Raw genomic sequence first — 16948 nt, 5'->3', positions numbered from 1 at the left:
TTGACCTTGAAAAAGTTATTTAACATTTCTGGCTCTGTTTCCTTCTCTATAAAATGATGATGATAATCCTAACTCATGGGAGTCATTATAAAGATTAACTGAGAGAGTAGCTACCAGAGTCTGACACATACTAAGTGCTCAATAAAATGTCGAGATAACTGTTATATATTAAAGGATAGGATGCCACAATATTCAGAAATCCATCCCCAAACTCCCCACAGCTAGCGCCACACATACCAACTGACATTGCCTGCTGGCTGTGGTCATGTCACATCTTTTTATGGCTCGGCGACTTAACATTTCGAAGATGGAACTTTCACAGCAAGAGCAAGTTGAAAAATAAGTAAAGCCCCAGAGAGCATTTAGGCACAAACTAACTTAGATGAACGTGGATTTCTCAGCTTGGCCTGCCAGCTGGATGGCTCTTACATTCCGCTTGAGCAAAGCTATGCTGTCCCAGAGGTCGTTGCAAATTCACCAGCACTATATGCATGTCAAAAACTCAGGAAGAGATTAGCTTTGAAAAGCTGACATTTGTGTCCATATCATCAAAGCCAGGAGCAAGTGGGGGTCCGAGAAACACTTTGAAAGCCTTTAAGAGGGTTAATGAGAAGAGCTGTCACTAGACTGGACCTTCTAGGTGACACTGAGTGTACAGTGGGTCATCCAGGTCACCTGCACAACATCCAGTATTCAGACGTTGCAAATTCCCAGATGATTGTGTTTATATTTTAATGCATTCTCACTGAAGCATCAGAATTAGTCCTGCACAGGGAGCTTCCCCTGGTATGAGACTGCCTTTTCAAGGCCACCTATAGCTGTTCTTAGCTGAGAGCCAGAAAAGTGCCAAGCACCATACTAGATTTTATACACATGATCTCATTTTCTCCTGACAACCAAACTCATTTGTTCATCCACTTAACAAATATTCACTAAGGGCCCATGAGGCATTGACTTCAGGGTTCCATTTTACAAGGGAGGCATGCAAGTTTCAGAGAAGGTAAATGAGTTGCCCAAACTCACCAAAATGATGAAAAGGAGAGCTGAGATATGAGTAAACCCAGTTCCCACACTGCACAAAACCATACTTCTCCGGGGGTGCTAACCCAGAGCCTGGAGATCTAGGTACCACTTATTGGCCGGTCCCTCATTATGTGACCTTGGGCAAGTCACAGTCTCTTTGTGGTTATTTCCTTGTCTCCATGGCAACCTGATGATCACTTTTTAACCTACCTTTTGGTGTCCCTGTGAGAATTAAATGCTGTAAAGTAACAGCATGGAGAAATTTCACAAGTATAATGTTGGATGAAGGAAGCCACACCTAAGAGAGTGTATACTGTATGATTCCATTTAGAAGAATTTAAGAACAGCCCAGAGGAATAAGAAGAGGTAAGGATATTGGTCTCCTTCAGGGGGGAAAGGAGGTTACAATTAGGAGGGGGAATAAGGGATTTCTGGAATCTTGAGAATGTTCCATATTCAATAAAAAAAAACACATTAAAAATTATATAGGTATGTAAAACAACTTTGAAAAGAGTATACTCAAATATAAGGTAGTGTTCTGAGTATGATTTTGGCTCCGCCTACTCCCTCCCCACCCATACACTGCTCCACAGGGCTCCTGCCAGCAATGACCTGCCCACACATCCCTAGGTCTCCGGGTTAGACCCCATCCTGCAGAAAAGCTAGGGACTGAGTTTGGTCCATGACGGGTCTTCCAAAGAACCCCAGATCTCAGGGTGGGTGTCTCTTAGGCAGCCTTCAGTTCTCTTTAAGAACACCCCCCAAAGGAGTCAACCAGCCTGAGTCCAGAGTCAGGGAACTCACTCCTTTGCAAAAACTCCTTCTGGCCTTGTACATGCTTCTCCAACATTAAATCTCCCACTGCTCTCCAGTGTTTCGCATCCCAAGTGGTTTCTCAGCCACACTTCTCCCAACCACCTACAAATGAGCTACTACTTACCCACCATTTACATCAGTATAATTTCTCAAATTTCATTTTTTTTCTGTGTCCTCTAAATTTTCTACATTGAGTGCATATCACTTTGATAATTAGAAAGAACTCTTTTATAAAAGTAGTACTTGCCTGAAAAATATTTAGGGACCTTAATAAAAAGTAACATTCCCATTAGGCTTTACTGGCAGAAGAATGGTCCCTGATATGTCCCTTCTCAAGACATTTGGGTGTGTCCCCTCTTGGAAAATAAATTATAAGGTCACTCTACCCATAACCTTACCAGCCAGATAAAACCTTTATTAACATTTTATTATCATCCACTCTGGTCATTTTTTCCCATTATTTCATACCTTTGATCTCATTCCACATATAACGTTTTACACTCTAGGGGGTATAGCTCAGTGGTAGAGCATTTGACTGCACATATAACGTTTTACACTCTATATTTTACATGAAAACCAGGAATTTTATGAGATTACTTAAAATATTTTACAAATATTTAAGTGGCTGCATGTTTTATTCTAATTTGTTTAATACCACCCTCATTTTTGGAAACTTCGTTTATTCCCCATATTTTAATATTACAAACAGCAATGCGATGAATGTCTTTGGCAGACAATCCTTTTTCCATTTCAGATCATTTCCCGCCTTAGAATCCCAGAAACAGAATTTTGGAGGTAAGGGGTACAGATATTTCCAAGGCTCTCACACTATCCTCCATGTTCCTTCCTCAGGGCTGGAAGCACTTTGTGTTCCTTCCAGCTGTGTTGAGTGTCTGTCACTGAGCTCAATCTCCAGAATCGAATATTCTCAGTTTTTACAGTTCTGTTAATCTGATAGGTTAAAAATAGCATCTCATTGTTATTCCAATTTCTATTTCTTTGATAATGAGCAGAGTTGAAAAATGATCAAATGTTTATTAGCCATTGATATGCCTGTGTTTTAAATTGTCTTTGTTCCCTTCCCCTTTTATTTATGGGGAACTTAATGCTTTTATTATTAAGTTTTGGCATGAGCTCTTTTCTTATTAAGGATATCACCCTTTGTCCTGTTTAGAGCAAGTATTTCCCCTGGTTCATTTGCCTGTCAAGCAGTTTTGGAGAAATTCTAATTTGTATGTGAAGTGCTTATTGATCTTCCCTTTTGTTATTTCTGCCTCTCCTTTTGAACGTAGAAAATTCTCACCCCAGTCTAGATTTGGGCATTCTTTACTTCCATTTACTCTTACAGCTCTTTATGATTTATAAATGTTTAAACGAGCCTCGATTCTTCTTGGTCAGGCCACACTATATACTGCTGGAGCTTAATAAAAAATTTTAATTCATATTTTGTTTTGTTCTTCTGCTTGGGAATTCTATTGCTACTATTGATTGTCCATTTTAATAAGGTGCTTCTGTTTTGAGACAATTATGCAAAGGACACAAATGGATACATAAATAATGAAGAAAAAATGTTTTTTCTCTCACTTCATTATTCAGATAGAGAAATGCTAATTTTTACTCAAGCATGAGACACAATGCATTTTTCACCAATAAATTCGTTAAAAATATATACATTGCTTTTGTCTGGGATAATGGTAGAAATAAATTGAAGTTTTGAATTATTAAAATCTGTTGTTTTCCAGGTAACTATATGCAGCATTTGGCATCTACAAGATGAATTCTAGTCTAAAGGGTTTCTTTGAGTTGTTAACCAAAAATTCAGAGACAAGGGCTACAATAACTTTGCAATGCAAAATAAAATGCCAAGCAAACTCTCCAGACAATAGACTATTTATCACAGTTTGCAGAGGTGGAGCAAGTACATAATTTTTTGATCCAGTTGACACATTCAATTATCTTCTAAAAGTTTCTATCATAGGACTTCTTTCAGCCATTTATTGGGTACAAAAATGTAATCCATAATTACAGATATTTCATGTGCCTTCTACCAAAAGCCCAAGAACCCCTTCCCAGGGTTTTCTGTCCTCCAGACAAACTGGAGAAAGAAAATAAATGCTTGGCAATCAGGACTTACAAAATGGCTGTGAGGGGTAGTCAAGGAGCTGACAGGGGAAAACAAGGGAAAAATATGTCCAGTGTAGCCTATGGTTTGGGCTCACGGAGGAAATAATTTGCTGTATATCATAGACTCACATATGTCTGAGACTGAAAGGGACTTTGTGAACATTAATTTAGTCTATCCCCCTGCTTTTTGCTAAAAGCAATAAAATTTTCGAAATCTGTGTGCATATCCTAAAGATCTAATTGTAATATGGTGGAAAAATCAGAGGCTAGGTTTGAGGTCAATCCCATCATTCTCTAATAACATTTTTGGGGGTAATAAGCCATTTAACCCAAACAATCCTGGATTCTTTTTTGAAAGTATAAGGTTATTATACTTACCTGGCTGGGTTTTTGTGGTGTTTAATGAGATAGCAGCTCCTTATTAACAATAAATGCCAGTCATTTTTCTCTCCTTCATTCTCCATACCAAGAGAGTGGGCGAGACAAACTGTCAACTAAACCTTAAGATATTTCAATATTTATCAGCCTTCTAAGATGAGAAACCTCCCTGCATGCTCAACTTAAATTTTTCAGGTTCTAGCTTTTGCTCTTTTCCTCTGGTTTTTTAGCCAATAGAATTGTGGAGCAGAGATGATCAACCCTGGTAAGGTAATCTTCTATCTGATGTTTCTGTAGAGTTGATAGCTGTCATCCAGGGATAGTTGATAGGTCTTCTTCTTCTCTCAGGCTTGAAAAATGAATGAGAGACAGCAAGAAGGTTGTATTGCCAAATAACATCTGACAAAGAGCTTCTTTTTTCCTTCATATTTCATCTGCAGCTCCCCTACCTCTACCCCATGTATTCCGCTGTGTCTAGTAGGGAATTCCTAAGACAGGACACCTGGTTTTGTGTCGGAATAGCCTCTTCAAGTTATCTATGCCATCATGGTAAGGGCTGAGCAATGCATTTTGTGAATCATGTCCATTGTCCATGAGTTATTTTGTGGCTGAACTGAACCTGGAATTTGATGCCAGCCTTCCTTCTAATGAATGCCAGTTGCCTATGTTCAATGCTTTTCTGTTCTGCCTAAAATGCATGAGACTGGTGCAAAGCAAAAGTCTTTTCATGTGTGGAAAAACTCAGTAAAGTGGGAGGAACTGAATAAAACATCTTTTCATTTTTTAGATTAGAAAAACCAATGCTCAGAGATATCCAAGGAGTCACCAAAACCGTAAATGCGTTAGTCAATGTACAGCAAGGACTGAACCGCGTTTGGTCCCTCATTTAGTTTCTGTTTGTCTATTTCCAAGCTGATGGAAATAATTGGCACAACTCAGGTCATTGTCTTTGAAGTCATCCTTTAAACCACACGTCCAAATCACTATATGATTGGGAAAAGCTTAATATTGCTTGAGAGAGTGACTAGGCAGTCCCTGGCACAGATTGGCAACCAAAGAAAATCAGTGGAATGAATCAATGATTATTTTTCTTTACTATTACTACTATTATTAACAACAATAATAAATTAATATAGCATTATTAATATGGTGTGATAGTCAAGATTATTGTTTATCAAATACTCACTTCCTTCCCTATCCTACAGTGGGTGAAATCTACCTTACCCCATTATGTTGGGGTTGCCCTGTGACTTGCTTTGACCAATGGAATGTTAGCAGGTGTGATCTAAGCAGAAGGTTTAAATGTGCTTATTTATGTCTTTTGGCTTAGCATGATGCTCCAGTGACCCATCATGAGAAGAGCACAGTCCAGGTAGCTATTGATTCTTAGCCCTGGCCATGGAATAAACACAAATGGAACGGAACTGAACCCAACAAGCATCCTGGAGCCAAGTCCAGCTGAACTACAGCTCAAGCACAGTTGCCCAGTCAAACCCAACCTATGTTCAACCTGTAGACTCTTGAACGAAAAAATAAATGTGAATCATTGTAAGCTACTGAGTTTTGGGTGGATTGTTATGCAGTATCATTGTAACAATAGTTGTTAATCCATACAACTAGGCTTTGCATATGAACTACTTGACAGACACTATGCTCAACACTTTAATAATTTCACTTCAATTGGATAATAACACCGTGAGGTAGGTGACATTATTTAACCCTATATTTCAAATAAGGGCATGGAGCTTCAGAAGGGTTAGGAAACTTACCTAAGGAGGTATGATAACAAGGAGCTGGAACATGATTTGAATCAATGAGTCAATGTCTTTCTGATTCCAACATCTTTGTGATGCTTTATGTATTTTTTTTTTAATTTTCACTAGAAATGGGGGGAATGAAAGCTGTGTTTGGTACTTACCAGGGTGGTTATGTTGTGGGTATGGAGCCACACAACTGCTCCTGAGCTCTTTTGTTTCATTCCCAATTGTCTTCACAAATGAATTTGTAAGGGTTCCATTTCAACTTTTACCAACACTTGGGCTGATGCAGCTCTTAGAAGTTCACTTTAAGTAGCAATTGATAGAGTTCTCTGAGGGAGAGAGACTGGCATTCTCTCAGATATTTTCCACAGCAAAATGCCATGAAGCCTAGGAGATGCCTTTTGGAGCCATGACAAAAATGAGTGATAAAGCCCCTTTGATCTTCAGTATCATCCCTTGAGGCTTCTGGAGCCATGGAAATTATTGCCATATGAATTATTCCAGCTGTGAGGGTGAGGTGGGGAGAAAACAATTCAACAATATATTCCTATTTCCAATAAAGGACAACTTGTTCAGAATTAGTTCCTTCAGAGTTCTTTTGTCTTTGTGTTTGCCTGAGGGCTTCAAAACAGCCTCAGTGTGTCCCCATGGTTAATTTCAAAAAGGTGGGATACCCTCTGCCTAAGCCTTGGCTATATCCTGTTTCTCTGATTCCTTCTACCATCTCCTTTCCCCCAAACTCTGGTATCAACAAGACTTAGCAAAAACATGGGGGAAAGGGCTACCTCGCCTGCACAGCCTCATTGAGGGTATTTTCTTGATATTTCCAAAGAGGCAGAGGATGGAAGTTCTTTGAATGGTGAGCTAGAGATGTCATCTTCTAAGGGACTTGATCTTCCCCTGAGAATGGGAAGGAGGGAGGCAATGAGTAGGAGAGATTGGAGCCCAGCTACAATGCAATATTCAAAAGAGATGGCACTTGTCTGTAAATGCTGAGTCTAGGGTTTATGACTTTCGTGAAGGATATTCCTGAGGCCCTGGAATCTGATCAATGGGAGCTGGAGTCAATGCTCAACAACAGCATCATGTAACCAAAGGTGCATAAGTATATCGACCACCAACGACCTGACTGTTCATTTTCTGGCTCCGCATAAGGCTGGGAATCTTGTAATCCCATGGTGGGATTAGAATCACAGACATCACCGAGATACTTTGCAGGGAGAAGCCTAACATAATATTCATTCATTCACTTATTCATTCATCTACTTGACAAATATTTACTAAGAATCCATGATGTGAAAAACATTGTCTTTTCTCCAGGAATACAGCAATGAACAAAAGAAACAACATCTCTTACAGATCTTACATTCTGAAGCGACAGATGAGGAAGAGATAAATATAGAATATAAGTTAGCACTGTGAAAAAAAAGTGAAGAGAATAAGATGATGGAATAGAATAATTCATATAGAGTGACCAGATAAAGCCTCTCTTAGAGACATTTGAATAACGATCTCAATAAAATGAGGGCACAAACCATGGGGATATCTAGGAGGAAAGTGTTCTGGCCACTACAACAGAATTGTGAGTGCTTGCCTGGTGTGGTCAACAAGGCCAGTGTGTATGGGGAACAGTGAACAGGAGTCACGGTGGTACAAGGTGAGATCTGAGAAGCAGATAGGAGCCAGATCATGCAAGGCCTTCTTGGACCTTGTCAGAATTTGGATTTTATTCTGGTAAGATCAGATGCCACTATCTGACTTTATGTTTAAAGAACTCCTCTGACTACTATGTCAAGAGATGATGGCATGGTAAGAGTAGAAGCAGTGAAGCCAGATAAGAAATTACATAATAATTAAGGCAAAGCATGATGTGGTTGTTTGAAAGAGCCTGATAGCTGTGTAGGACATGAGGAGTGGTTGGAGTTTGGATATATTTTGAAATTAGAACCAATAGATTTTGATAAGGGTTGGATTTGAAATATGAGAGGAAAGGATTCAAAGATGACTCCAAATTTTGACTTTGACTTAAGCAACCATGTGCATTGTAGTGCCATTTACTGTATGGGAAATACTGGGTTTTGTATCAGCTTGGGCTGCTATAGCAAAATACCATAGACCAGATGGTGTGGACACAGCCATTTATTTCTCTCAATTATGAGGGCTGGGAAGTCCAAGATCAAGGTGTCAAGGCAGACTTGGGTAGTGGTGAGGGCCTTCTTCCTGGTTTTTGCTCTACTTTCACATTATGGGCAGGGCCGGGGGGAAGGGGCTCTGGTCTTTGCCTCTTGTCATAAGGACACTAATCCCATTATGGGGGCTCTTCCCTAATGATCTCATCTAAACTTAATTACATCCCAAAGTTCCCACCTCCAAATACCACTACACTGAGGATTAGGGCTTCAACATACAAATTTTGAGAGGACACAAACATTAATTGCCCACAGCATGGGCAGAGGGGATGGTTAGTGTGGGCAGGAGAGAACTCAGGGACTCACTCTATTTTGAGATGCCTATTAGACATGCAAGTGGAACTGTTACATGGAGAATTGAATACACAAGTCTGGAGTTCAGGGAAGAGGTGTTGGCTGGAGCTAGAAATTTGGTAGTACCCATCAGGGGAACAAATAAGTGCAACATTTAGAGGCTGACGGAAGAGGAGTCAACAAAGGAGGCTGAAAGGGAAGCCAAGTGATGTTGAAGGTAAAGCAGGAGATGGATGTTTCAGAAGCCAAGGGGAGAAAGTGTTTCCAGAGGAGGGAGTAACTGGCCTCCTAAAATGGTACCAGTCAAGTAGGAGGAAGGCTGTGCACAAGTAATGGATTAAGCAATGTAATTTTATTGATGACAGCTGCAAAAGATTTTTCTCTGGAGTGATGAGGGGAAAGAGCATTAATGGAGTTGGTCCAAGAGAGAGTGGGAGCATGTGAAAGATGCCACGGGGAGAATAGGGAACTCTCAGGAATTTCACAACAATGGTGCAAAGCAGGCTGGGGATTAGAGGAGTCAAGAGATGTTTGTGTTTATCTTTGCATTTGAAACATGGGAGACAAAATAACGTATTTTTGTGCTACTGAACATGATCTGGAAGAGAGGAAATACTTGATGACGTAGGAGAGAGGACAGGACTGATGGTAGAGCTAATGGTGATGAGTGTTCTGGGGCCAATGCATCCAGTTACATATGAAGGAGCTGGTCTTGGGCCACAGTATCCATATAATTCATGTATCAGGAGAGGAGGCAGGTAATATATCTTTACAGATGAAGACAAGTTAAAAAATTGGGTGGGAGGATGAGGAAACACTCTTCTTATGGGGTCTGTTTTGAAGCTGAGGATAAAGTATGTTCATCTTCATATTGGAGACTTAAGGAAACAGAAGGGTTAAGTAGTCACCCAGGAGGATAGAAAACTGTGACAAGGACAGCATGTAGGGCCCCTTGGCGGTAGCTGGAGCTCAGTGAGGTCATGCATTAGAGTGTGGCCAGTGGGCCTGGGTGTGTGTTTCTCAAACCACATTCAGCCTGCACATTGAAGGCAGGGAGTGGGATCGAACTTAAGTGGGCTTTTACCAAGCAAGTATGACAAAGGGAGACGGCCCAAGGATGTTGAGTGAACAACCCACTTGACAAGACGATGACGTTGAAGAATTCATTGAACAATCTCTAAGCATTTTAAAGTCTCCTCTCAAGAACAACTTTTCTACTATTGAAAATAGAATGAGTTCTGCTATCTTAGAAGAAGTAGTTTATGATTAGTTTCATTATTGATATCAAGCAGGTGTAACAATAATATTTCACAATGCCATTAGGAGCAGCCATTGAAGACAAAATGGCAGAAATCTTATGTTAAGCTGATAAAACCCAGTTGTAGCAAGATAAGTTTCTTATAATAATACTCATCCAGATATACTAATAGAAGAAATCCAGAGTAACAAAATAAACTCTTCTATCAATCTTCATAAAATGTAAGGGACAAAATCATAGAGAATCAAACCTTCCTCTTTCAGTTTCCACTCTGTAGGCAGCTCTTTCTTGCTACTAAGGATATTTGTTTAGATTAATTATTTTTGAGTTTTGTTCCTTGTATCCTTTCCTCCCTTCTACTTTACTTTTTTGGTTACCTTTCTCTTTCCTTTTCTCTCTTTCTTTCTTTCCTTCTTTTTCTTTCTTAATATTGAGACTTACCATTAAAAAAATGAAGAAAAAGCCCAACTTGTAGAATTTAGCTCTTTCTGTGTGCTAAATCCACCATCTTCCCTCTGCTCTCCAGAGCATTAGCTGATTACATCACTTCAGAACTTGGAGAGTTACCATGGTAACTGCTTTCCAACCTTTTCCTTTGAAAAGAATCCCTCCTGCCCTAAGATAATCACCATCACCGGCAAGTAGCCATCGAGCTGCCTTTGTTCTGCTTGCCGTCTTCGTCCGTTATCAGCAGTCGGACTTAGGTCAAGAGCCTTGCCAATGACCTATGAAGTAGGACAACCTCCCGAGTGCTGGTTCAGGGCTAGGCTGGAGCCTGCTCTCCTCCACACTTCTGCTCCACCACCCCCCTCGCCCGCCACTTGCCCTTGCAGGAAGGGGATTGAGTCCAGAGGGAGGGGGCACAGAAGAGTCTCTTTTCAAAACCACCTGGATTCTTTTTAGCTGCTGCCCAGCTCCTAAGGAATGGAGTCCCTGTCCTAGAATTCGACAGATTCCCTCCTCTGAGAGGGGAGTTTTCCTCTTTATTGATTTGCCAAAAGCAAAAGCAGCAACCCCAACCACCTGCCACTTAAACAAGAGCAGATTGATTACATTTGGCCCCAAGGATACTTGTTACAATTGGAATATTGTATATGTCAGCCAGGAGAAAGTTTGGCCATGATGCTTTGCATGGTTAATGGATGGGTGCGGTCTCACTTCCCGCCCGACGGCACTCTTTCTCTCAACATGTCTTCTTCCCAGCATGGTGGCATAGTCTTCCTTCCTGGTCCATCACTTGCCCTCTGACTGTAATCATGGAAACAGATCAGATTAGTTACTTAATGGTGAGGTGATATATGAACTTGATCCCTGACATGAAGTGTCCCCCAATGTCTTTGTATGGCTCATTTTTTGCCACATTGAGGGCTGGCATTTATTCCCTGTCTGATCTGCTCCTCTCTCACCAATGGTCAGGGAGAGGATATTAGAGTCAGCTACGTATACTACTTCAGGCACTGTCCACATCTGTGACTGGTTGTTATCTTTGCAATCTTGGTTGGGAGTCTCAGATAGACACAGAAATATAATAACTTGGTGCCAGGGTGTTGGAGCAGCTTGGAGAACAACTTTTCCTGTAACTTTGCTTTTGGAAGCCAGAATTATTTCTTGGCTTTGGGGGACTTTTTTTTTTTTTTTTTTTTTAGTGGAACTATTGCAATTGGCAAAAAAAAAAAAAAAATAAAAAAAAAAAGGTGTAAATTTTTATTTTGAGTTTAATTTTGGTGGTTTTTTTTTTTTTTATGTTTGACAACTTTGAAACCTCATTTCTCCCTCTTCCTCTTATGCTCCACGTCCTGGGAGGCTGATAAGAAAGTCTGGGTGTTCCCTCCTTGGCACTGGTGGGAGTCTCAAAGTCCATATAGGCCCCTTCCTGCATGTAAGAGCCCTCACCCTGGCCTCAATTCCTACCAGCAGCAAAAATCCCAAACCAGTTTCCTTTTTTTGCTCTCTCAAGGCATTTTTAAATCAGCACGAGAGATATTCCTTGCACTTTCCAGAAGACTTCATTATGTAACTAAAAACTTTTTCATATGGTCTTAGTGAGTGTGTGCAGTCATCAGACTGGATATCTAAGCCAAATTTTGAGTGAGAATCCATCTTATTTTTCCAATTGTTATAGGAGGAATGAGAAAAGGAACTTCCAATGCAAGACTAGAGCTACTCTATTGGTAAAAACTTGCCCATGTTTCCATCCAATAAAGAGAGGATGAAAGGCTAGATGGCTTAGGTTCTGTATTTTTTGAGCCTGGACCAAGCATTAGGTAGGGAACAGGCTTGTCCATACAATGATTAGCCAAGTCTCATTCAGGGGAGAATCCAAACTCCATCCTTGCAAACTGTTCGATTGTCCATTGCCTAAAGGAGGCTGGTAGAATAGAAGGCAAGGGGACATGGTAGGGACAATGGAAGGGAAGCAAAAAGTGACTTGAGTGAAATGACTTAAAGTATACACATTGGGGTTAGGGGCAGAGCTAGGAAAAATTGAGCATAGGAACAAAGCCACTGATGATTTTATAGGGAATCTGTAGGCTAGGCTCAGCTTTGGGTAAAGAGGGAGCCAAAAGTTTTCAGAAGCTCTTCTTCTAAGTGCAAAGGTCACATCCGGAACCTGTGGCACCCCTGTTCCCATTTCACCTGGCAGGTACAGCTGGTACTTGCCACAGCTGCTGTGGAAGGCAGCAAGACCCATGAAAGTGTTGCTTAGGTGATGACGGTTGGAGGTAGAGGGATTGAGCAATGGTTAGGAACATGAGCTCCAGCACCAGACTTCCTGGGTGTGAGGGTGTGAATTCTGCTCTGCCGCATGCAAATTAGGTGACCTTGAGCAGGCTGCATAAAATGAGAAAAAGTTGACTGAAGTTTTAAAGAGCATCTTAGGGACAATAGAATCTTTACGTAATGTGCTCAATTCACCGAAGAGATATGTACGTATGCACCTAGTAACATAGGCTCAAAATATAAAAAGCAAAATTGGTGGAAATAAAGAGAGAAAGTAATCTATCTACCACCCAGGTGGGAGGTTTCAACACTGCTCTCCCAATATCAATAGGTAAGATAAGCAATAAAAAATAAAAGAAAACACAAGAAACTTCAAAAACACAGTTAATACACCAACTTTTACATCAAGCAGGATTTGGCCCAAAGATTCAGAAACACATTTTTCTCAAGCACACATAGAACATTTACAAAAATTATTTCTCTACCAGGCCATAAAGCAAGGCCTAGCAAATATCAAAGGGTAAGTAACATAAATAAAACACATTTTCCAAACAAACTGAAATAAAGTAGAAGTTGCTTTTTTAAAAATGTAATTTTTAAAGCTTTCATGTATTCAAAAGTTTAGAATGCATTTCTTTTTTTTATTTTTTTATTGTTATGTTAATCACCATACATTACATAATTAGTTCTTGATGTAGTGTTCCATGATTCATTGTTTGTTCATAACACCCAGTGCTCCACGCAGAATGTGCCCTCTTTAATACCCATCACCAGGCTAACCCATCCCCCATCATCCTCCCCTCTAGAACCCTCAGTTTGTTTTTCAGAGTCCATCGTCTCTCATGGTTCCTCTCCCCCTCCGACTTATTCCCCTTCATTCTTCCCCTCCTGCTATCTTCTTCTTTTTCTTTTTTCTTAACATATCTTGCATAATTTGTTTCAGAAGTACAGATCTGTGATTCATCAGTCTTGCACAATTCGCAGCGTTCACCGTAGCACATACCCTCCCCAATGTCTATCACCCAGCCACCCCATCCCTTCCACCCCCCACCACTCAGCAACACTCAGTTTGTTTCCTGAGATTAAGAATTCCTCATATCAGTGAGGTCATATGATACATGTCTTTCTCTGATTGACTTATTTCACTCAGCATAACACCCTCCAGTTCCATCCACGTCATTGCAAATGGCAAGATCTCATTCCTTTTGATGGCTGCATAATATTCTATTGTGTATATATACCACTTCTTCTTTATCCATTCATCTGTCGATGGACATCTCGGCTCTTTTCACACTTTGGCTATTGTGGACATTGCTGCTATAAACATTGGGGTGCACGTACCCGTTCGGATCCCTATATTTGTATCTTTGTGGTAAATACCCAGTAGTGCAATTGCTGGATTGTATGGTAGCTCTATTTTCAACTTTTTGAGGAACCTCCATCCTGTTTTCCAGAGTGGCTGCACCAGCTTGCATTCCCACCAACAGTGTAGGAGGGTTCCCCTTTCTCCACATCCCCACCAACATCTTTCATTTCCTGACTTGTTAATTTTAGCCATTCTGACGGGTGTGAGGTAGTATCTCATTGAGGTTTTGATTTGGATTTCCCTGGTGCCGAGCGATGTTGAGCACTTTTTCATGTGTCTGTTGGCCATTTGGATGTCTTCTTTGGAAAAATGTCTGCTCATTTCTTCTGCCCATTTCTTGATTGGATCATTTGTTCTTTGGGTGTTGAGTTTGATAAGTTCTTTATAGATTTTGGATACTAGCCCTTTATCTGATCTGTCATTTGCAAATATTTTCTCCCATTCTGTCGGTTGTTTTTTGGTTTTGTGGACTGTTTCTTTTGCTGTGCAAAAGCGTTTTATCTTGATGAAATCCCAATAGTTCATTTGTGCCCTTGCTTCCCTTGCCTTTGGCGATGTTTCTAGGAAGAGGTTGCTGCGGCTGAGGTCGAAGAGGTTGCTGCCTGTGTTCTCCATTAGGATTTTGATGGACTCCTGTCTCATGTTTAGGTCTTTCAACCATTTGGAGTCTAATTTTTGTGTGTGGTGTAAGGAAATGGTCCAGTTTCATTCTTCTGCATGTGGCTGTCCAATTTCCCCAACACCATTTGTTGAAGAGACTGTCTTTTTTCCATTGGACATTCTTTCCTGCTTTGTCAAAGATGAGTTGACCATAGAGTTGAGGATCCAATTCTGGGCTCTCTCTTCTGTTCCATTGATCTATGGTTCTGTTTTTGTGCCAGTACCATACTGTCTCGATGATGACAGCTTTGTAATAGAGCTGGAAGTCCGGAATTGTGATGCCGCCAGCTTTGCTTTTCTTTTTCAACATTCCTCTGGCTATTCGGGGTCTCTTCTAGTTCCACACAAATTTTAGGATTATTTGTTCCATTTCTTTGAAAAAAGTGCATGGTATTTTGATGGGAATTGCATTGAATGTGTAGATTGCTCTAGGTAGCATTGACGTCTTCACAATGTTTGTTCTTCCAATGCATGAGCATGGAACGTTTTTCCATTTCTTTGTGTCTTCCTCAATTTCTTTCATGAGTATTTTATAGTTTTCTGAGTACAGATCCTTTGCCCCTTTGGTTAGATTTATTCCTAGGTATCTTATGGTTTTGGGTGCAGTTGTAAATGGGATTGACTCCTTAATTTCTCTCTCTTCTGTCTTGTTGTTGGTGTATAGGAATGCCGCTGATTTCTGTGCATTGATTTTATATCCTGCCACTTGACTGAATTCCTGTATGAGTTCTAGCAGTTTTGGGGTGGAGTCTTTTGGGTTTTCCACATAAAGTATCATATCATTTGCAAGGAGTGAGAGTTTGACTTTCTCTTTTCCAATTTGGATGCCTTTGATTTCTTTTTGTTGTCTGATTGCTGTGGCTAGGACTTCTAATACTATATTGTATAGCGGTGGTGATAGTGGACATCCCTGCCACGTTCCTGACCTTAGGGAAAAGCTCTCAGCTTTTCCCCATTGAGAATGATATTCGCTGTGGGTTTTTCATAGATGGCTTTTATGATATTGAGGTATGTACCCTCCATCCCTATACTCTGAAAAGTTTTGATCAAGAAAGGATGCCGTACTTTGTCAAATGTTTTTCTGCATCTATTGAGAGGATCATATGATTCTTGTTCTTTCTTTTGTTAATATATTGTATCACGTTGATTGATTTGTGGATGTTGAACCAACCTTGCACCCCAGGGATAAATCCCACTTGGTCATGGTGAATAATCCTTTTAATGTATTGTTGGATCCTATTGGCTACTATTTTGGTGAGAATTTTTGCATCCATGTTCATCAAGGATATTGGTCTGTAATTCTCCTTTTTGATGGGCTCTTTGTCTGGTTTTGGGATCAAGGTAATGCTGGCCTCCTAAAATGAGTTTGGAAGTTTTCCTTCTATTCCTATTTTTTGGAACAGTTTCAGGAGAATAGGTATTAATTCTTGAAATATTTGGTAGAATTCCCCTGGGAAGCCATCTGGCCCTGGGCTCTTGTTTGTTGGGAGATTTTTGATGACTGCTTCAATTTCCTTAGTGGTTATAGGTCTGTTCAGGTTTTCTATTTCTTCCTGGTTCAATTTTGGTAGTTGATACATCTCTAGGAATGTACCCATTTCTTCCAGGTTACCTAATTTGCTGTCATAGAGTTGCTCATAATATGTTCTTATAATTGTTTGTATTTCTTTGGTATTGGTTGTGATCTCTCCTCTTTAATTCATGATTTTGTTGATTTGGGTCATTTCTCTTTTCTTTTTGATCAGTCCGCCCAGGGGTTTATCAATCTTGTTAATTCTTTCAAAGAACCAGCTCCTAGTTTCGTTGATCTGTTCTACTGTTCTTTTGGTTTCTATTTCATTGATTTCTGCTCTGATATTTATTATTTGTCTTCTTTTGCTGGGTTTAGGCTTTATTTGCTGTTTTTTCTCTAGCTCCTTTAGGTGTAGGGTTAGGTTGTGTATTTGAGACCTTTCTTTTTTCTTGAGAAAGGCTTGTATTGCTATATACTTTCCTCTCAGGACTGCCTTTGCTCTGTCCCAAAGATTTTGAACAGTTGTGTTTTCATTTTCATTGGTTTCCATGAATTGTTTTAATTCTTCTTTAATTTCCTGGTTGACCCATTCATTCTTTAGTAGGATGCTCTTTAGCCTCCATGTATTTGAGTTTTTTCCAACTTTCTTCTTGTGGTTGAGTTCTAGTTTCAAAGCATTGTGGTCTGAAAATATGCAGGGAATGATCCCCATCTTTTGGTACCAGTTGACACCTGATTTGTGACCTAGGATGTGATCAATTCTGGAGAATGTTCCATGGGCACTAGGGAAGAATGTGTTTTCTGTTGCTTTGGGATGGAATGTTCTGAATATGTCTGTGAAGTCCA

The 16948-nt window shown here is 40.2% G+C and overlaps 1 long non-coding RNA gene across 1 annotated transcript; it reads left to right on the top strand.

Moving 5' to 3' along the window:
- Positions 1 to 1266: 1266 nt before the first annotated feature.
- Positions 1267 to 5893, top strand: LOC141370781 (uncharacterized). The gene is made up of 2 exons (XR_012375122.1): positions 1267 to 1389; positions 5672 to 5893. It is a non-coding gene; the product is annotated as an uncharacterized lncRNA (long non-coding RNA).
- Positions 5894 to 16948: the final 11055 nt, after the last annotated feature.

This window comes from Callorhinus ursinus, unplaced genomic scaffold (assembly GCF_003265705.2).
Source record: "Callorhinus ursinus isolate GAN/ISIS: 27379988/994484 unplaced genomic scaffold, GSC_fseal_2.0 scaffold45, whole genome shotgun sequence".
Taxonomy (NCBI): Eukaryota; Metazoa; Chordata; class Mammalia; order Carnivora; family Otariidae; genus Callorhinus; species Callorhinus ursinus.
The sequence above is the reverse complement of the archived record's forward strand: the minus strand, read 5'-3'. Positions and strand labels throughout refer to the sequence as shown.